The sequence below is a fragment of the Nicotiana sylvestris genome, chromosome 7, assembly GCF_000393655.2.
Source record: "Nicotiana sylvestris chromosome 7, ASM39365v2, whole genome shotgun sequence".
Classification (NCBI taxonomy): domain Eukaryota; kingdom Viridiplantae; phylum Streptophyta; class Magnoliopsida; order Solanales; family Solanaceae; genus Nicotiana; species Nicotiana sylvestris.
Window position 1 is genome coordinate 57,409,015 of NC_091063.1, and position 23,207 is coordinate 57,432,221.

The 23,207-nt window shown below is 40.1% G+C and overlaps 1 long non-coding RNA gene across 1 annotated transcript; it reads left to right on the top strand.

The window, feature by feature from the left end:
• The first annotated feature begins 21,521 nt into the window (after positions 1 to 21,521).
• On the top strand, positions 21,522 to 22,813 carry LOC104239023 (uncharacterized). The gene is made up of 2 exons (XR_714026.2): positions 21,522 to 21,701; positions 21,793 to 22,813. It is a non-coding gene; the product is annotated as an uncharacterized lncRNA (long non-coding RNA).
• Positions 22,814 to 23,207: the final 394 nt, after the last annotated feature.

Genomic DNA, 23,207 nt, shown 5'->3' on the forward strand with positions numbered 1-23,207 from the left:
AAGGAGAAAAAACTGCTCTTGCTGAGCAGGTATTTTGTTATGCATGAGTCCACCCTTCGATCCCATAATTCGATACTGACTGGCTTATCTTTCCCTTCGCAGACTGGTCAAAGGGATTCACTGATCAGGCAAAAGGATGTGGAGCTCCTCGGGCTAAGGGAACAAAATGAGATAGCAGCCTCGGAGTTGGCATCGACCCGTGGTCTTCTCCAAAATCCTCAAAAGGAGGTTGTTGCGCTGAATGCATCCAAGTTCGAGATCGAAGGAAAAGTTGCTACTTATCTGCAGGACACAGCCACGACAAATCAAATAGCCCATAATATTTCGATAGAGACCGAGCTAAAATTGGCTCGGGCTGCCGCCCATGCTAGAGCGGAGGCAGGGAGGGAAGCCTTGGAAGGGGTTAGAGCCAAAGGTGTTGATCTTTCAGCCGAGATTGAGGAGGCCCTAGAGTTGGAGAGAAAATCGGCGCCCTTGGTCGCTTTTGACAAGGATCCTGGAGATAGTTTAGAAGATAGTGGCAATGAAGAGTAGGCCTTGTGTCGCTTTGCTTTTTTCCTTTTTCTTTCTGTGCATGTGCTCTCGAGGGAATGAGTCTTTTAAAGACGTCTCTTGTAAATATATTTTTGGCAATGCACGAGAGTTTTGCTGCTCCATTCTTTGTATCTCATCGCTCTTGCGGAGTTATTCTTCGAATTTTAATATTAACTCTTTGGAGCCCATTCTTAGAGTAATCGGGTCCTATATTGAGGTTAGGTTGATATCTTCTTTGGGGCTGATGCTTGTGATAGTAAGAATCCCCAAGGTCTCGACACCTCTTGAATTTCGCGGGATAGCAGCATTCGTGTGATCTGATAAAGGAAGCCCCGGGTTGGTCCTGGGTGGTCCCGCTAGTACATTTCCCAAAAAAAGTGACATTACCAGGGCCAGAATTAATTGACCCTCTGGGTAGGCAAGCAGTCGCTGCTTTGCCCCTATATATTCATTCGTTTTCTCCTCAAATGGAGATTCTACTACTCTGAGTAACTATTTCTTCCCTAGAACTTGGTTCTTGGTGCTAGTTCTTCCGCTGTTTCAACTTAAAATCTTTGCCCAAATCAATATCCTCCTTCTATTATTTTATTATAGCCATGACTGCTACATCGACATCCGCCCATCAAGGAGAGGGGAGTTCTGCCTCTACTCCACGTCTGGTTGGTGGTACACCGCCGGTGCCTGGTGAGCAGGCCTCGAGGTGCTTTGTCTTGAGGAGAGACTTTACTTTTGAGAGACCTACCAATGTTCAAGGACATCGGGAGAACCCATCGAGGTTCATCTTATCAGTAGGGGAGGAAAACCTCGAAATGATCAGAAAAGACTGTAGATGGGGAGAAGGAGTGATGCTACAAGTACCTTCCTCTGAAGAGAGCATTATGACCTACGTCAAGGGGTTTTTGAGCGTGTATACGCACACTTTTAAATCGGGCCCCCCCGACCGGGTTGTGTTTGAGTTCTGTCGGAGATATCAGGTTACCTTGGCGCAGGCTCATGTATATGCCTAAGTTGCAGCCAAGGAGAGGACTTTGGCTAAATCTTCCACCCTTGATATGCAAATCCAGACCGCTCGTGCGAATGATTCTGCACGAGCGAACATGATCGCAAGTCTCGAGTCCGAGCTTTCAAAGGCGAAGGTTGAGGTGGTGAATGCTCAGGCCGAGGCTGTGATGAGCAGCACTAGGGCAGACCAGAAAGTGGTGGCCTATTTGAAGAGCACTGCCACAGCTAGTGTTGAGCTGAGGAGAACTCTCGGTCGTGCGAGCAGTAGTAAAGAGTAAGCGAAGTGCAAATTTCAGAGGGAAACTCTCGAGGAAATTTACGCTAGGGGTTTCGATCTTTCGGAAGAGATCGAGCAAGCCAAGGCAGAGGAATATGACGCCAAGTTCCTTCTGTCTGATGCCGAAGATGGTGAGGGCAGGGCCATTGGGCCATAGTCCCCATGGGGAATGTTTGTTTTCTTTCTCTGTCTTTGTATATAGTACTTTCCTAGTATGTTGTAAATGGAGCTTATATTTTATGAGGGGGAAACCTCACAATTTTGTATCTTCTGGGCTTTTGTTTGCCTAGATTTTAGCCCGATCAATTGGCCTTTGAGTTCGTAGGAATCCTTAGATTCGTGGTATGGCCCTGAGGCTCACTAGGCTGGCATGTAGGCTCTTGTGCGCTTGGTCGATGCAACCTTTTAGATGGGCCGGCGACAATGGCTCTTATGGCTTGGGTCGGAGCGACCATTTAGTTAACTATTTTGGGTTCAGTCTTCGGGTTTCGACACGAGCTTGTTCGACCCTCAAGTTTTGTATTCATGTAGGCCGGTGACAATGGCTCTTATGCCTTGGGTCGGCGCGACCTTTTATTGGCTTTATTTTTCCCTTGTTAAGGACTTTTTGAAATACTTTTAGCCTGACTCTTCGACGATTCGATAAAAAATGTTATATGGCGATAATCAAGCACCTCGGGAGGTTTGGCTTGGGGGTTGAGTATCTCGAAGCCTGTGATTTGGAGCTGACATGGTCAAAGCTCTTTTGCCTATGTCGAGGGTAGCCTGTTTAACCGATTCTTTTCGAAGTAGATTCAAAGTAATTGAAGGCATGTGATTTTGTAGCGATGTTCGGGCATCCCCGAGTCACTTTAGTTCGGCTGGTACAACCTTGTAACCGGAGTCATTTGTGTTTGGCCGGAGACTTTAAGTCCTGAGTGAAGTAGTTTCGGCATCTATATCGAGGGTATGCCTTTTTAAGGGTCTTACAAGTTCGATATATAGCCGAAACTTTGAGATTGGGTTTATTCCTTTAGTAAGGTCTTACAAGTTTTACATGCCTTTGAGGTCTTACAGTTTTGGGTACTTGGTACAAGTATTGTTCATGCGTTGCTTGAGGTCTTACAGATATTGTTGTTGCCTTATGAAGGTCTTATGAGACAGAGGCTGCCCGCATGTGGCCTTACAACCTCAAGACTTGATAAGTTGATGGAGATGGCGCTTGACGGTAGTCCCCGAGTCATCGAGGGTTTCTTGACTCGGGAGCCATTACTTGTAAACTTTGTATTGCCTCATTGAGGGCTTATGATTTCGGACATTCCGACCCTAGGGTCGTGCAATTTTTGAGATTTTGACGCTAGTCCCGGAGTTGTCAGGACACTTTCGGCCTTGGAGATGTTTTGTGATTTTCATGTTGCCTCGCTGAGGGCTTATGAGCTTGGAGTCCCAACCCAGAGGTCGTTAAGGTGTTGAACTGTTGACGCTAGTCCCCGAGTGCTCGGGACATTTTTGTCAGAGGAGTCATTTTTGCAAAAGTGTCGAGTTTCTTTTGGAGTATGAGGTGCTTCAACAAAAGGTATTCTTTGATTATTTGGTACAAGTATACATGTTTCCGACAGTGTGGCTCAGCTATACGGACATAGTTTGTCCGACCGTTTGGCCCGGTACATCATTTTTCTATTGGGACCCCATTTGGTGTTTCTTGGTTTTTCTGAGTGGCTGGCCTTCCGGGGGGATGCCTCCCAGTGTTCGAGGTTGATTGCTAAAGAAGCCTTGAATACTTGTCGAGTCGTCATTAGGTAGCATGCGAATGTTGCCTCATTAAAAACCTTGCCGGTAAAACCCTTTTCGGGACAAAAACTCGGTTGAAGGAAAAGAGTGCAACAGATGCTTTGAAACCTTAAGGTCTTCGGGCTGGGTTAGCGCTTTGACTGCTTTGGTCGGGTGCCTATGTAAGGCTTAGTGTGAAATATAAAATAAAAAGGGAGAGGGTTATACCTTAGTGTGGGATGTGCCGGCGACATTTCGAGGTCCGATATGTTCTACTCCCTTGTGATGAGGATGCGGTACGGTCCTTTGCTTTGTTTAGTCGGGCTTAACCGAAGATGTAGTTTGATTACCCTTTGGCCCCCTTTGCGGGTGGAGGTACTGGTGCTGGTGCCACATCGTGCACCGCGAACATTTCTATTGCTACATGTTGTTCCTCATAGACGATTTTAATTCCTTCCTTTGTCGAGAATTTCATTACTTGGTAGAGGGTAGATGGTACTGCTCTCATGCGGTGCATCCACGGCCTCCTGAACAAGGCATTGTACCTCATGTCTCCTTTGATGACATGGAATTTGACATTCTGGGTTATGCCGACCACGTTGTATGGGAGGGTGATTTCTCCTTTCGTTGTTTCTCTTGCCATGTTGAATCCGTTGAGGACTCGAGTGGCGAGAAAGATTTTGTCAAGCAGTCTGAGCTGCTCTATTACGCTCGACCTGATAATGTTGGCCGAGCTATCTAGATCCACGAGTACACATTTTATTTGAAAAGTATTTACAAGGAAAGAGATTATCAGTGTGTCATTGTGGGGTTGAGCCAAGGTCTCGGTGTCCTCTTTGCTGAATGTGAGGGCATCTTCAGGTACATACCCCCGGGTTCACTTTTCTCTAATTATGGATATTTTTGGACTTCTCATCATGGGTTCCTGTGGGCATTGATGCCTCCCAAGATCATATGGATGACATGTTGTGGCTCATTTGTTTCGTTCTTCTTGGCTGCCTCTCTTTCTCGGAACTAATTTTTGGCTCGGTCGCTGAGGAATTCCCGGAGGTGACCCTTGTTAAGTAGTCGGGCTACCTCTTCTCGAAGCTAGTGGCAATCCTCGGTCCTGTGGACGTGCATGTTGTGAAATTCACACACTAAATAATGATTCCTTTGTGAAGGATTTTATTGTACATTCTTGGTCCATCTGGCGTCTCAGATTTTATTGATGGCGAAAATAATTTCTGATACATCGACATTGAAATTGTATTCCGATAAGTGATGCGCCTCTGTTGGTCCTGCATTCCTATCGAACCCAGCTCTGTTGATGAGTCCCCAAGTATCTTGTCCTCGGTCTATCCTTCGATCGCTACGAGGTGGGTTGCGCCCCGTGGCATTCCTTCTATCTTCGATGTATGACTGATATCTTTCTTTCCTGGATTTTGCTCCTGCTTAGGTATACTGAGCCCGAGGGGGTTCCTAGCTAGTTCTTTTCGACCCTGATCTTCGACTGGTATCGGTTATGGATGTCCGACTAGGTCACAACAGGATATGCGGCCAAATTCTGCTTTAAATGCTTTGAAGCCACCGAGCTTCGTTCATTCAGACCTTGAGTGAAGGCCAGCACTGCCCAATTATCGGAAACTGGTGGTAGTTCCATTCATTCCATTTGGAAGAGAGATATGAACTCTGGCAGCATTTCGTTCTCCCTCTGCTTGATCTTGAACACATCAGATTTCCATGTTGCTACTTTGATGGCACGGGCATGTGCCTTTATGAAAGAGTCTGCCAGTATGGCAAATGAGTCTATAGACGGACTCGATCTCGTCGTCCTTTCTGTCGTTGCCCTTCACTGCGCAAGTGTAAGCAGTAACGTGCTCATTGGGGTCTGAGATCCCGTTGTATTTTGGGAGGTCTGGTATTCTGAACTTCTTTGGAATAGGTTTCGGAGTCGTTTCCTCTGGGAACAACCTTTGTATGAACTTCTTCGAATCCACACCTTTCAGGATAGGGGGAACTCCTGGAATTTGGTCGACCTTGGAGTTGTAAGTCTCGACCTTCTTATCGTTGGCTTCTATCATTTTCTCGCCCGATTCGATCCTTCTGGTGAGTTCCTATACTATCTTTACGATGACAGGGTCGGCTATCGACCCGTTATTGCTCGATCTCTCCGGTACATGTTCGGTTGGGGGAGCTGTCCCCGGTGCTACCATGCTAGGAGTTTTCTGGTGACTTTGCAGCTGAGCAATAGCCAGCTATTGTGCCTGAAACATTTCAAAAATAACATGAAGGCTATCCTCTCGTTCTTCCCTGGTTGGGATTTTCTAAGCTTCTTGTGGATCCCATTGGCGCACGCTCCTGTCAGTGTGGGAGCTTATGTCGATGCGTTGGGCATCGCGTGAGACCGCATCCACGGGGGTTGGTTCTGGCACATTCCTAGGGTTTTGTGGTGGCACACCAACACCCGGAACACCCACACCGTTTTCTCCATGGTCCTCAAGATTATTGTTTCCACCTTCATTCACTGAGTTAGACATTTCGACCTGAAATCGAAGATCTTGGACAAGAAAAAGCGTGAAAGATAACTTGCGTTGTGTAGCTAAACTAGTAAGAAAATAATCACTATTATTTTTAGCCACACGGTGGGCGCCAAACTGTTTTTCGTGAAAATGGTAATAATAATTAAATTTGATCATGGGACTCTAAAAATACGTGATCTATTTTTATGCTAGTTGTTAAGAAGATGATGCTATGTGTGAGACTTAGAAACGAAATAGGAGTGAAGGATAAGGCGATAACCAAACCGATAGGTTAACAATCGGGGCCTCGAGCTTGTTTATTCGGGGGCCTCGGGGTCGATTCTAGAGCTCGGCTTGGAGCTATCGAAGGTGGTCAAAGTATGGCTAACAATTATAATGAAATCTACGAAGGCTCTTTATGTCCAATGATAAGCAATAAATGATGAACAATAATAAAGATAATAAATGGAAGCAATAATATCAAGAGAATATGTTAGAGAGCAAAGAGAGTATTCTTGTATATTTTGTGTGGAGTAACTGAAGCAACGGATGTTTACAAAATGACAAGGATCCCCATTATATAGTAGGGGAGTCGCAACATAGTACAAAATACATTAATGACAAGGAAGCGGAGATGGGACAGCTAGATTATACACTGATTCGGGTTTAGAGTAGACCACTAGACTCTTTCTGTCCTTGTCGTGTACCTTGAGAACTCCCCATTTCTACCATTATCATAATCATCACTACCCTGAGGTCGAGTGTCGACGACCCTTGAGGAAGGATACTCAGCCGTGGCCTCGAGCCTTCGAGGAGATCTTCCGAAGTGCCTTAATGGCGAGAAATTGGACCCTCCGATTTCACCGTATGCAAACATTACATGTATAATATCGTTCATCATAATACTGTTGATATTACACATGGCCAAACATGTTTAAATCTTCTTCTGTTTGCTAGTTAATATTGTTCAACATTTGGGGTTAGATTTTCAACGTATAAAAGAACAACCTCTTAACTCCCATTTCTTCTCGAGCTGTCCCTTTTTTAATCTCCTGCTGAAGGCCCGAACTATCCTCTTGACCCAAGAATGTAGTAGGTGGCTTTTCCAGGTTAAGGATTTTGAGAATAGAATGGGCACCCCAAGAGTGCGGTTAACAAAGTCTGTTGAGAAACCATGTGGTCTCATGTTTAGATTCTAGCGGAAGCAAAAATACTCGGTGATTTCTTCTTATTATGTTCAAGCTTTAGTGGACAGAGTTACCCAGTACCTGTGCTGGTATAAGATAACAAGTATACCATAAAATTAGTCAAAGTACGCGCAAGCTGATCCGGACACCATATATATATATATATATATAGTTTACTTGATTGTACAAATAGCATGAAAAGTTTCGAAATTGTAGATGTAATTGGATATACGTGTACTGGATTTTCTATAAGCACGTGTACTGCCTTTTCCTTTTCCACTTACTAAACGTCCTTTTGTTCATTAAGGAATCCTAATTCCCATCACCTTCTTCTTCTATCAGTATACTTTTCTGCCTCCACCTCTCTCTTGGTTACTTTCATCTTCTCTGTTACTAAATTTCTCTGCAAAAGTTCCTGAATCCTCTTTGTTCCAAATTAGCCTGCGGTTGTGGATCGCACCTTCGTAAGCTCTTCTTAGATGTCTGCATCCTTTTAAAGGTTTTTCATTTGGTTCTAATTTGGTTATGTTTCTCAATTTTTGTAAGTTTTCTCCATGCTTCCTTCTTCAATATACCTAATTTTTGTGTTATGGAACTTTGGTGGTAACTATTTGCTTTTTTCATATTTTTGGATAGGTTTTTGTTGGATTTTTTACATACGCATATTAGTAATTATATCTGATTTGCACATGCATGTTTAAAAATAGATACCTAGGTGCATTATTTTGGATATTTGATGAATGAAAACCTGATACTTCTGGGTAATCAAATCTAATTAGTTCCTTTCTCTTCAGTTTTGATATTCTCAAAACAGATTATATTGAAATTTCAGTGAGGTTCTGTTCTTTTTCTCTTTGATGATCAGTCAGGCGATGTTCATTTTGTTGCGGAAGCCAAATGTATATAGTGTGAATAAGTCACAACGTATATACCAAAAATTATGACAACCACCAAATAATAAATAAGACAATAAAGCAACAATAAAGGGAACACCAGAATTTATGAGGTTCGGCTAATTTTTCCTACTCCTCGGACACAACCAATATTTTATTCCACTCCAAAAATACAAGTGAAATAATATTAAACAGAGAAAATACAAATGCCTTAAACATATGAGAAGACAAATGAGAGGTGTGTTTAAATCCTAAACATTAGGCCTTCTTTTATAGGGGAGAAATCTCCCCCAAACTCAAGAGCCCACTGATATGGGACAAAGAATTTGCCAAACTTCAACAAATCTCCACCTTGGCAAAATTCCACATCTTCAATTTTCTCTCAATAACAAATTTCAAATTTTTGATTGTGTCTAAATCTTCAATCTTCAGTATTCAACAATGTTGATCAAATCCAAACAATGTTGAAACTTGATCGCAGTCACCACCTTTGTCAGCATATCAGCAGGATTCTCCGTAGAATGAATTTTCTTCACCGTGACTCCTTCTTCTTCTATGATTTCTCGTACAAAATGATACCGAACATCAATATGCTTCGTCCTTGCATGATAAACTTGGTTCTTCGCTAATTGAATAGCACTTTGACTGTCACAAAAAATTGTGATACCTTTTTGTTCAACACCAAGCTCCTTTAGCAATCCTTGAAGCCAAATTGCCTCCTTCACAGCCTCTGTAATAGCCATGTACTCTGCCTCTGTTGTAGACAAAGCAACTGTTGACTGCAAAGTAGACTTCCAACTAACTGGTGCCTTTGCAAAAGTAAACACATAACCAGTAGTTGATCTTCGTTTGTCCATATCACCCGCAAAATCTGAGTCACAATATCCAACTACAAACTGATTGTCTTCCTGCTCAAAAACTAACCCGACATCTACAGTATTATGAATATACCGTAGAATCCACTTCACAGCTTGCCAATGCTCCTTCCCTGGATTGTGCATATATCTGCTAATAACTCCAACAGCTTGTGAAATGTCAGGCCTTGTGCAAACCATTGCATACATCAAGCTACCAACAACATTTGCGTATGGTACCTTTGACATATACTCTCGTTCAGCTTCATCCATTGGCGACATAGTAGTACTTAGCTTAAAATGGGAAGCAAGTGGAGTACTAACTGGCTTAGTCTTGTCATCTATGCCAAAACGTTGAAGTACTCTCTTCAAATATTCCTTTTGAGATAAACAGAGTTTCTTTGAACGTCTATCTCTAATTATCTCCATGCCAAGAATTTTCTTTGCCTCACCCAAATCCTTCATCTCGAACTCCTTCTTCAGTTGAATCTTCAACTTATCAATTTCTTCCGAATTCTTGGAAGCTATCAACATATCATCAACATATAGGAGAAGATATACAAAAGAACCATCTTTAAGCTTGTGCAAATACACACAATGATCGTATTTGCTTCTCTTGTACCCTTGCCTCAACATAAACTCATCAAATCGCTTGTACCATTGTCTAGAAGATTGTTTCAATCCGTACAACTATTTTTCAAGTTTGCACACTTTCCAGCAACTTTGAATCCTTCTGGCTGAGTCATGTAGATTTCCTCCTCCAAGTTTCCATGTAAAAACGCAGTTTTTACATCCATCTGAACTAGTTCCAAATCCAATTGTGCTACCAAAGCCAACATAATTCTAATGGAGGAATGTTTTACAACTGGAGAAAATACTTCATTGTAATCAATTCCCTCCTTTTGAGCATATCCTTTGGCCACCAATCTTGCTTTGTAGCGAACATCTACTTGGTTAGGAAATCCTTCCTTCTTTGCAAATACCCATTTGCACCCAATTGCTTTCTTTCCCTTCGGGAGATTGGCCAATCTCCATGTATGATTCTGATGAAGGGACTGTATTTCATCATTCATGGCAATCCTCCACTTATCTTCTTCTGAACTTTGGACAACGTCTTTATAAGTGGTAGGAACATCATCAGCTACAATTGAGGTTGCACAAGCAACCGTCTCTATGAGACGAACAGGTTTTGTTATTGTTCTTTTTGGCCTACTGGTTGCTATTGATTCAAGTTGTTGTTGAGGTTCCTGAGTTGGAATCTCCTCTACTGGCTCTCCTTCCAAAGGGTAATCTTCATTTGTTTCCTCATCTGCTTCTTGTGTAGGAAAAATAAATTTTCGCTCAAACTCCACCTGCTTAGAAGCACCTTCATTTTGTTTGGTATCTTCTGTTACCCTATTTACCATAGCAGATTCATCAAAGGTAACATCCCTGCTGAATATTACTTTCTTTGTCATAGGACACCATAAGCGATATCCTTTGACTCCAGAAGTAATTCCCATAAAAATAGCCTTCTTTGCCCTTGGATCCAATTTTGACTCCGTCACATGATAATATGCAGTTGAGCCAAACACGTGCAAAGAGTTATAATCTACAGCAGGTTTTCCATACCATTTTTCAAATGGTGTCTTGCCATCAATAGCAGCAGATGGTAGACGATTAATGAGGTGGCATGCATATGTAATTGCCTCAGCCCAAAATTCTTTGCCCAAGCCAGCATTGGACAACATACACCGTACCTTCTCCAGCAAGGTCCGGTTCATACGTTCTGCCACTCCATTCTGTTGTGGTGTATGTCTAACAGTGAAGTGTCGGACGATGCCATCATTTTCACAGACCTTATTGAAATGATCATTTTTGTATTCACCTCCATTGTCTGTGCGAATACACTTGATCCTCCTGCCTGTTTGATTCTCCACCATCGTCTTCCATTTGAGAAAAATTCCCAGCACTTCATCTTTGTTTTTCATTGTATACACCCATACTCTTCGGGAAAAATCATCAACAAAGGTTACAAAATAGTGCTTCCCACCCAATGAAGGTGTTTTGGAAGGACCCCAAACATCAGAGTGTACATAATCCAAAATGCCTTTAGTATTATGGATCGCTGTACCAAATTTAACCCTTGTCTGTTTCCCTTTGACACAATGCTCACAAAACTCCAAGTTGCAAGCCTTTACTCCTTTTAACAATCCTTGATCTGATAGAGTTTTCAAGGATTTTCCTCCAGCATGTCCCAAGCGCATGTGTCATAGCTTGGTTGCTTCTGCCTCTTTGTCGTCACTGGATGTCACTGTCGCTGTCCCAATAACTGTACTGCCACGATAGCGGTACATATTATTATTCTTCCGATTAGCCTTCATTACCACTAGTGCACCGGAGCATACTCTCATCACTCCATTTTCTGCAATGATTTTGAACCCTTTTGATTCTAGGGCTCCTACAGAGATGAGATTCTTCTTCAAATCCGGTACAAATCGAACATCTGTTAATGTTCTGATCATTCCATCATGGTTCCTTAATCGTATTGAACCAATGCCATATGAGGTAAGAGGGCTGTTATCCGCTGTGTGGATGACTCCATATTCTCCTTCTTGAAATTCCACAAACCAGTCCCTGTTGGGACACATATGATAGCTACAAGTCGAGTCCATCAACCATATGTCTGATGATGTTGATGACTCTGTTGTAACTAATGAGAAGTCTGAATCATCATAATCATCTATATTTGAATCCATAATGGCCTTTCCATTGTTATGTTTGGCCTTATTCTTCAACATCGGACAGTCTTTCTTCCAGTGCCCGTTTTCTCGACAAAAGGCACATTCATCTTTGCTGGGTCTGGATCTTGACTTGGATCTTCCCTTCTTTGTCCTCGTTTGATTTTGAGGACGACCCCTCACAAATAGTGCTTCTCCTTCTCCGCCCTTCTGTTTTTCTCGCTTTCTTTGTTCATAGCTGTACAAAGCCGAACAAACTTCTCTGAGAGAAACTTCGTCATTTCCATGGAGTAGAGTAGTTTCAAGGTGCTCGTACTCATCAGGAAGTGACGCCAACAACATCAAGGCCAAGTCACCATCATCATAAGTTGTATCCATATTTTGCAAATCTGTGACCAACTTATTGAAACTGGTGATATGTTCATTCATCGTGGTACCAGGAACATAGGTGAAGTGAAACAGTCTCTTCTTCATGTACAATTTATTTTGACTATTTTTCTTCAAAAATTTATCCTCCAGTGCTTTCCATAATTTACTTGCAGAAGTTTCCTTTGTGTATGGATATTTCTGCTCTCTAGCAAGGTAGGATCGAATGGTACCGCAAGCAACACGGTTGATAATTCTCCAATCTTCTTCTCCAATAACATCTGGTTTCTTTTCTTCAATGGCCAGATCTAGCCCTTGTTGAAAAAGGACATCTAGAACCTCGCCTTGCCACATCCCAAAATGTCCGGACCCGTCAAATATTTCTACCGCAAATTTCGCATTTGACACAATTCTTGTCATAAGCGAAGATGCCAATGATGACGTATTGTTGACACTTGATGTAGATTCTTCTTGTTTATTGTCTCCCATCTTTGACACAAATATTATTTAATAGCTGACGACACAAATCAAGATTATTTCCTTTCTGGTGTGGAAGATCAGACTAAGCTGCAACCACAGAGCATACTCAGACAGAACCTTGACTCAGTTACCAAGATAAATCTTTTCTGATGTGGAAGATCAGACTATGCTGCAACCACAGAGCATACTTAGACAGTACCTTGGCTCTGATACCAATTGTTGCGGAAGCCAAATGTATATAGTGTGAATAAGTCACAACTACTATACCAAAAATTATGACAGCCACCAAATAATAAATAAGACAATAAAGCAACAATAAAGGGAACACCAGAATTTACGAGGTTCGGCTAATTTTGCCTACTCCTCGGACACAACCAATATTTTATTCCACTCCAAAAATACAAGTGAAATAATACTAAAGAGAGAAGATACAAATGCCTTAAACAGATGAGAAGGCAAATGAGAGGTGTGTTTCAATCCTAAACATTAGGCCTTCTTTTATAGGGGAAAAATCCCCCCCAAACTTAACTCCCAACCAATGTGGGACTTTGGCATTTTGCCAAACTTCAACAAATCTCCACCTTGGCAAAATTCCACATTTTCAATTCTCTCTCAATAACAAATTTTGGTTGTGTCTTCATCTTCAATCTTCAGTGTTCAACAATGTTGATCAAATCCAAACAATGTTGAAACTTGACCGCAGTCACCACCTTTGTCAGCATATCAGCAGGATTCTCTGTAGTATGAATTTTCTTCACCGTGACTCCACCTTCTTCTATGATTTCTCGTACGAAATGATACCGAACATCAATGTGCTTCGTCCTTGCATGATAAACTTGGTTCTTCGCTAATTGAATAGCACTTTGACTATCACAAAAAATTGTGATACCTTTTTGTTCAACACCAAGCTCCTTTAGCAATCCTTGAAGCCAAATTGCCTCTTTCACAGCATCTGTAATAGCCATGTACTCTGCCTCTGTTGTAGACAAAGCAACTGTTGACTGCAAAGTAGACTTCCAACTAACTGGTGCCTTTGCAAAAGTAAACACATAACCAGTAGTTGATCTTCGTTTGTCCATATCACCCGCAAAATCTGAGTCACAATATCCAACTACAGACTGATTGTCTTCCTGCTCAAAAACTAACCCGACATCTACAGTATTATGAATATACCGTAGAATCCACTTCACAGCTTGCCAATGCTCCTTCCCTGGATTGTGCATTTCTTTTCTTGCTTCACCTTCTTCTTCCGTTAGCTTTCTTTATCCCTTCTCGCTTTGTTGGGTTTTTTTTTGGTTGGTTCTTGATATGGTGTCCATCTCATTCAAATGAGTTGGTAGCCAATTTTGTTGACTTGGTTTGATTTGGTAGCCAACCTTGTTGAATTTGTATAATTTGGTAGCCAATTTTATTGACATGGTTTGGTTTGGTAGCCAACCTTGTTGAAATTGTGAAAAGGGTGTGTAAATTGTCAAATATTGTAGGCTTTAGAGAGTGAGGTTTTGGCTATAAAAGGAGAGCTTTAATTCTCATTTCTACACACCAACAAAGAGAGAAAAGAGAGAGCAAGGTATTCCATAAACTATAAGAAAATAGTTTGTGAAGAAAAATAGAGTGTGAGAGATATTGTAGTGAGGTGGAAAAAGCAAAAGATTGTTTATTTCTTTTGAGGGTGTAGTGGTCTTAGGAGTATTTTTTACTCGTTACTACACAGTGTAAAATTCCTCGCTATAGTGTTATCAGTTGCTCTTCTTGGCCGTGGTTTGTTCCCTTATTCTGAAGGGTTTCCACGTAAAATTTTGGTGTAATTATTGCTGCATTTCTATTCTTGCTGATTTAACCATAACTTAGTGTTCTGCGTTTATCACTAATACCGTGAATACTATATTTACGGGGTTTATTCCCAACAAGTGGTATCAGAGCCAAGGTTCTATCTGAGTATGCTTTGTGGTTGCAGCACAGTCTGAACTTTCACATCAGAAAAGAATTACTTTGGTCTCCTAATAAATAGTATTTGTATTTGTGATAAACGATGGAAGCCAACACTAGTAGAATGGTTACCTTGAATGGCATAAATTATGCCATTTGGAAGGGCAAAATGGAAGATTTGCTCTATGTCAAGAATTTTCATCAACCTGTCTTCGCCACTGTAAAGCCTGATAATAAATCAGATGAAGAGTGGAATCTGTTACACAGGCAGGTTTGCGGCTTTATTAGACAGTGGGTTGACGATAATGTTTTGAACCATATTTCTGGGGAGACACATGATCGGACCCTATGGGAGCACCTTGAAAGTTTGTATGCTCAGAAAACTAGAAACAACAGGATATTTCTGATAAAGCAGATGTTGGGTTTAAAATACCACGATGGTTCCGCGATGACAGATCATCTGAATAATTTTCAGGGGATCATGAACCAGTTATCTGCTATGGGCATTAAATTTGATGAAGAAATTCAAGGCTTGTTTCTACTTGGTTCCCTACCAGATTCTTGGGAAATTCTTAGAACTTCATTATCAAATTCTGCTCCGGATGGTGTGATCTCTATGGATCTTGCCAAGAGCAGCCTTCTAAATGAAGAGATGAGAAGAAAATCTCAGGGTTCCTCCTCATCAGATGTCTTGGTGACTGACTATAGGGGAGAAGCAAGAATCGGGGTTCTCAAAATAGAGAATATAATAGAAGCAAATCCAGAAGCAAACTTAAAGATATTGAGTGCTATCATTGCGGGAAGAAAGGGCACACAAAGAAGTTCTGCCGGATTTTGAAAAAGGAGAATAGAGACAAGGAAGAACAGAAAGAAGATGGCAATCGTGTGGCCACCGTTACTACAGAAGATCTTGTTACAGTCCTTGATGCAGATCTGATAAATATTGCTTGTGATGAGTCAAGCTGGGTTGTGGACAGTGGTGCCGCATCTCATGTGACATCAAGGAAGGAATTTTTCTCATCATATACTCAGGGTGACTTTGGAACTTTGAGTATGGGTAATGAGACTATATCTAGGGTGGCTGGTGTTGAAACGATTTGTTTGGAAACTAGTATTGGAACTAAACTAGTTTTAGACAATGTAAAGCATGCACCCGATGTTCGTTTGCACTTGATCTCTGTTGGTGTTTTGGATGATGAGGGATATGTCAGTACCAATGGTGCTGGAAAGTGGAAGCTCACTAAGGGCTGCATGATTGTGGCTCGTGGGGAAAAGCGTCGTGGTCTATACTGGACTACAGCCTCTACCTGTGTTGATATGGTGAATGCCGTTGAAAGCCATAACTCTTCAACGTTATGGCATAAGTGGCTTAGCCACATTAGCGAGAAAGGACTAAATGTTCTGGCTAAGAAGAAATTATTGTCAAATTTTAAAAGTGCAAAATTAGAAAAATGTGAGCACTGCTTGGCTGGAAAACAAAAAAGAGTTTCTTTCCAGTCTCATCCTCCTTCAAGAAAGACAGAGTTACTTAAGTTGGTGCATTCAGATTTATGTGGTCCAATGAAGACAAGAACTTTGGGTGGTGCACTTTATTTTGCTACCTTTATTGATGATTGTTTGAGGAAACTTTGGGTCTACATCTTGAAGACTAAAGACCAAGTGTTGGGTGTCTTTAAGCAGTTTCAGGCTTCAGTTGAAAGAGAAACTGGAAAGAAGCTGAAGTGTATTCGTACTGATAACGGTGGTGAATATTGTGGACCGTTTGACGAATACTGCAAACAACAGGGTATCTGACACCAGAAGACTCCTCCAAAGACTCCTCAGCTTAATGATTTAGCAGAAAGGATGAACAAGACATTGATGGAAAGAGTCAGATGTTTGCTTTCTGAAGCAAAGTTGCCGAATTCCTTTTGGGGTGAGGCTTTGTTGACCGCCGCACATGTTATTAATCTATCCCCTGCGGTTGCTTTGCAAAGTGATATTCCAAACAAAGTTTGGTATGGCAAGGATGTTTCCTATGACCACTTGAAAGTGTTTGGTTGCAAAGCTTTTGTACATGTGCCTAAAGATGAGAGGTCAAAATTAACTGCCAAGACAAGGCAGTGCATCTTCATTGGTTATGGCCTTGATGAGTTTGGTTACAGGCTATATGATCCAATTGAGAAGAAGGTTGTGAGAAGCCGTGATGTTATCTTCGTGGAGGATCAAACCATTGAAGATATTAACAAAGCGGAGAAGTTAAAATCTTCAAGTTCTGAAGGTTTAGTTAATCTTGATCAAGTTCCTCATACAAATGGGGATGACACTGGTGGGCTCAATGATGATGGTGATGCCCAGAACCATATTCCAGATCAACATATTGATGGTGATGGGGATAACAATGCTAATGTTGATGAGGTAGATGCTCCTACTCACGAAGTTGTGGACGAGTTAGATATTCCACTCAGGAGGTCTTCTAGACCTCGTACTCCTTCCTCCCGTTATTCAACCAATGAATATGTATTACTCACTGATGGAGGAGAACCAAAATGTTATGCGGAGGCTATAGAAGATGAGCACAAGGATCAATGGATTGAAGCCATGCAAGATGAGATGAAATCTCTGCATGAGAACCATACTTATGAGTTGGTGAAATTGCCTAAGGGCATGAGAGCTTTGAAGAACAAGTGGGTATTCAAAGTTAAAGCTGAAGAACATAGTTTGAAGCCCAGATACAAAGCTAAATTGGTTGTCAAGGGATTTGGTCAAAGGAAAGGTATTGACTTTGACGAAATATTTTCTCCTGTCGTGAAAATGTCCTCCATTTGGACAGTTCTTGGTTTGACTGCTAGTCTTGATTTGGAGATTAAGCAAATGAATGTGAAGACTGCTTTTCTTCACGGTGACTTAGAAGAGGAGATTTATATAGAACAACCTGAAGGCTTTAAGGCAAAAGGTAAAGAAAATCTTGTATGCAAACTTAAGAAGAGTCTATATGGATTGAAGCAAGCTCCCAGACAGTGGTACAAGAAGTTTGAGTCTGTTATGGGGGAGCAAGGCTACAAGAAGACTTCTTCAGATCACTGTGTGTTTGTACAAAGATTTTTTGATGACGATTTTATCATCCTCTTGCTATATGTGGATGATATGTTGATTGTGGGCAGGAATTCTTCTAAGATTGACGAGTTGAAGAAACAGTTGAATAAGTCTTTTGCAATGAAAGACTTGGGTCATGCTAAGCAGATTTTGGGCATGAGAATTACTCGTTCGAGAAACGAAAGGAAGCTTTACTTGTCACAGGAGAAGTACATAGAACGTGTACTGGAGAGCTTCAATATGAAAAGTGCTAAGTTGGTTCGCACACCTCTTCCTGGTCATCTGAAGTTGAGCAAGAAGATGTGTCCAACAATAACGGAGGAAAAAGAGAGAATGGCCAAGATTCCTCATTCCTCTGCCGTTGGAAGTTTGATGTATGCAATGGTATGCACTCGACCAGATATTGCTCATGCAGTCGGTGTTGTTAGCAGATTTCTTGAAAATCCAGGAAAAGAGCATTGGGAAGCTGTAAAGTGGATACTCAGGTATCTAAGAGGAAGCTCATGTGAATGCTTATGTTTTGGAGGATCAAATCCAATTTTGAAGGGCTATACAGATTCTGATATGGCAGGTGACCTTGATAACAGAAAATCCACTACTGGATATTTGTTTACTTTTTCAGGGGGAGCTATATCATGGCAGTCGAAGTTGCAGAAGTATGTCGCACTATCTACAACTGAAGCGGAGTATATTGCGGTTACTGAAGCTGACAAAGAGATGATATGACTCAAGAGATTTCTTCAAGAACTTGGATTGCGACAGATGGAGTATGTTGTCTATTGCGACAGTCAGAGTGCAATAGACCTGAGCAAAAACTACATGTACCATGCGAGAACAAAACACATTGACGCCAGATATCATTGGATTCGTGAGCAAGTGGAGAACAAATCACTTCAAGTCAAAAAGATTTACATGAGTGAAAATCCTGCAGATATGTTGACCAAGGTGGTACCAAGAGACAAGTTCGAGCTATGCAAAGAACTTGTCGGCATACACTCAAACTAGAAGACAGTGCTACCTCCTCTAGATGAATGAGGCTGGAGGGGGAGATTGATATGGTGTCCATCTCATTCAAATGAGTTGGTAGCCAATTTTGTTGACTTGGTTTGGTTTGGTAGCCAACCTTGTTGAATTTGTATAATTTGGTAGCCAATTTTATTGACTTGGTTTGGTTTGGTAGCCAACCTTGTTGAAATTGTGAAAAGGGTGTGTAAATTGTCAAATATTGTAGGCTTTAGAGAGTGAGGTTTTGGCTATAAAAGGAGAGCTTTAACTCTCATTTTTACTCACCAACAAAGAGAGAAAAGAGAGAGCAAGGTATTCCATAAACTATAAGAAAATAGTTTGTGAAGAAAAATAGAGTGTGAGAGATATTGTAGTGAGATGGAAAAAGCAAAAGAGTATTTATTTCATTTGAGGGTGTAGTGGTCTTAGGAGTATTTTTTACTTGTTACTACACAGTGTAAAATTCCTCGCTATAGTGATATCGGTTGCTCTTCTTGGCCGTGGTTTTTTCCCTTATTCAGAAGGGTTTCCACGTAAAATCTTGGTGTCATTATTGCTGCATTTCTATTCTTGCTGATTTAACAATAACTTAGTGTTCTGCGTTTATCACTAATACCGTGAATACTAATTTTACGGGGTTTATTACCAACAGTTCTATGCATCGCTACTATAGTTTTTTAATTAGTTTAGGCCTATTTTACTTTTATCTGGTGTGAAATGTGTCGCAGTGTTTGAGTTTTGTAGCTTTGCGAGTGAGTTTGATTCCATTACCCACACTCTAAAACTGGTCTTATTCATGTTAAATAACAACTTAAACTTAGCTTCAGTGCTATTTGCATTGAGGTATTTTAGATTTGGTCTAGGGTTGAAATTGTGGGGGGGGGGGGGGGGTTCTTGTCTCTTGGTCTTTAAAGTAGAGGGTGAGAGCTAAGCGAAATTGAGGACTTGGAAGACGGAAGAAAACAAGAAGAAGAAAAACAAGAAGAAGAGAAATAAGGATAAAACCAGAATAATTCAATAAATAAAGCCGAAAGAAATATAGTAAAGAAGTCTTGCTTTGTGAGTCTGCTTTTTCGCTAAGCAGCTAAAACATTTGCGTGTCTCCTACCTTGACAGGTTGAGTTTACTTGTTTCTCAAATTTATCCCAAAAATAGATTTATCTGTGTTCTGTAGCAACATATAGAGTTATAAATGAAATGAAGGATTCATAATTTGCTTATTTAGAATTGCAAAGAACATACTTTTATAATTCACAGATTTAGTTGACTCTTCTTCTTTTGCTCTATTTATTTTAAGAGAAATGTTCTTTGCTGCCCTTGACATATTGTAATCCTTCAGAATCGATAGTATAACAATTTAGTAACTAAAGTGGAACAATACATTCATTCTCACTATGGGTATAGTTCTTCATCACAGAATAAATGAAAATTTCACATGTATAGTCCTCTCAGAAAAGCTTAAAGTTGCATTAACTCTTTCAAATGTAAACAAAATCATATTGTATATATGTGACATTTGAAAAAGAAGAATTATGGTTGAGATGTGAGATACAATTAGGAGGAATGTGTAAGACCATTTTGAACTAATTAGATATGATAGAAACTGTCGGCATATTTAGGTTATTGTGTCGTCTTAGCATAAATCAATTTCTTGCAGGTTTAAACTGTAAAAAGTAGTTTTAAGGGATTATATTTTGCTGTAAGTTTACTACCAATTGCATAGAGAAGTCTAATAAATACTGTTGTAAGTACTTTCTAAAGGTTGTCTCCAAATAGAAGGAATTGCAATTCATGTGCATTACCTGCTCATCCATGTTATAGTCATAAAAGCAGTTAGCTTTGACAGGATTTTTAAATGTACTTTTCAGGAGAAAATGACTACCACAAAAATGGTTGTAGATTCTGGCAAGTAGTTGCAATATCTCTCAATAATAACCAAAGGGCCAAATGATAGTAAACTACAATATATGTGCATTATTTCTATGCATATGTGACAACGTGTTGAAAAAAATTTGTTTCTACATCTATCCCGATATTAAGCTTCGTCTATTTGTCAAACAGAAAAAACAATCTGCTAAAATCATCTTTGCAATATCCAACTGTCAACAAAATTAATTTTGCGTGTGAAAAAAATTGAATTTATGAGATATAACTGAGGGGAGATTTATTAGTTTTAGTTATCTAGAACATCAGTTGCACTTAATATTGTTAGCCAACTTATTTATGAAATTTAACTGTTATGTTTATACCCACTTTAAAATAACATTTCCTAAATCCCCTTCACGAACACAGATTTATGTGCAGTGTTTCAGTTGTAAGATGTCCTCTTTGTTGAGCTTTTGGAAACTTCCTGTCAAAAAAGATGTACATAATCCAATCAGGGAACTAAATGGTATAGTGAATAATAAGCATGCCCATATTATGTGCCTGTCTTGGTAGACGCATTAGCATGCCTTATTGTCGACTTGAATTTGACATGGCACCCCATTTGAGTCTGCTCTTTGAACAAATTAATTTTTGATTTCGAAAATGAATGAGACTGCAGTAGTTCCAAATTTTCCTTTGTGCTTGGTCATTCTTCCATTGCTCAACTATATATTTATTTATTTAAGTAATTATTATTTGGATTTGATCAGTGGTTGTTGCTCAGTTACTTATGTTCTGCCGTTTTGTTAGTAATAGATGATCCAGCCAAATTTCTTTACTTGTGAAATAAAAATTGTGTTTGTTTACAACTTTATTCTGGAGTGATGACTACTTAGAGTTGAGATCTCAAAAGTGATTTACTGGATCAGTTGACCCATCGCTTCTTTTATGGGCCAAGTGCAAGTAGAAATCAGTTACACTTCACATTGCTGCCTAATGATGTGTTCATTTTTGGAGTTTTCTTTTATCAAATTCAAAACTTTCTTTATAACAACAACGTTAACTGTTAGGCCTGTGTACAACACGGGGTATCAAAGATTTTACAGTTTGATGGAAAGCGATTTTCAAAGACAAGAATGCCACTTGCGGATCAAACAATAAATAGTTGTGATGTAGCAGAAAAGCTTTAAACTCCACTTTGAATAATTGTGATAAATATCTCATAGTACTTTCTCTGATTGTAACGTTATCATTATATTCAAAGTAACTTACTTTAATTGTTGCAGCCCCCCTCTTTAATTTTGTTCTGAAGTTCAGAACTTATACATAATTGTTGTATACTCTTTTGTAACAGAATCTTTTGGAAACAAGACTGTGGGATGATGATACCATCTACTTAATCAACTCTTCCATTGATAAGCTGTTGCAGTCAATTTGGGGATGGCATAGTAGCTCGGTGAGTTTTTAGATCTCTTTTCCTGTAAGATACAATAGACTAATATCTCCCAAGGTGATCTTATTCTTCTCCTGACTTCTACTTTCATGTAAAGCAAGCAATTGTCCCACGGGAACTACTGTTAAGCACCGTGAATTCCAAGACTTAAACATTAGCATTTGATAAACCCCTGGTGTCCTTTGTTCATGTTATATTGTAGAAAGAACTATTAGTGCCTATGTCTCCAGGATATTATATGCATCGTTTGTTTTCAATAAATAAAAAGATCAATGCGAATTCTGTGTTTGTAGAAATACCATAGCTGTCTCTGGTTTGATGTTGATTCTATGTGGTGGAACCATCTCAAAGGCAAAGGGCTGAGCTTCTGTCTTTTCTTCTAATCATCCTAAATCCTGAAGAGAAATTTGTACAGGAGTTAATGGCCTTTGTAGATTGATACATTTACATCATCTCAGTGTCCATATTAAATTATTTATTGTTTTACTGGACAGTAGCTTATGTTAATCATGCAGTTTTACTTCCTTTTAAGCCATGTGTTGTAGCAGCACCACAAGTCTTCGGGCAAAGGAAAGAAAATTGTCTAGACCCTACTGAGTTGAGCAAGATATGCAACATCAACCTGTAAGACAAAGCTACTTAATAACATAATGCAGATAGTGGGACAAGCTTGCAAACCCAAAAGCATGGTAAAAAAAAGATGGAGTAACCGAGTCTCTGGATTAGTTGTTCGAGAGGCACCATCCTTGCTCCCTTTTTCGCCTTTTTTGCACATTTTTGTAAGAAAACAGCAACATTATGCCGGAGCTGCACAGAAAAATCTTTTGCATAGAAAAATCTTTTGACTATAATTATTTATTTTGATTATGATACAAAGTGTTGTGCTTATTATTGACAGTAAATAACATGTTAATATTGGTCGTGTCGATGTCGGGCCCGTACGATGCACGGGTATCATCCCTGTAGTATATATATATATATGATGGAATGGAACAGTTCTCTCTTCTGTCTTTAGGCATAATGAGAATTAGGACCTGTTGCTTGAAGCTTGTGTGCAGTGGCTTCAGTGGCGTATGCAAAATTTTGCATAAGCGGTGTCACCATTTAAACAAATAAAAAATTGCTGTAAATTTGTACAACATATAAAAATACAACCAAGAAAACAAAAGGAAGCAGCAGAATCCTTTCACGTTTAAACTAATTTACTGTGGCTATTATGTGCAATTGTGAATTATGATCCATTTGTTTAGTGTTTTCATAATGTCAAAGAGGTCAGTGGTTCAAACCCCTTCAGTCACATCTATTTTGTGCATGGG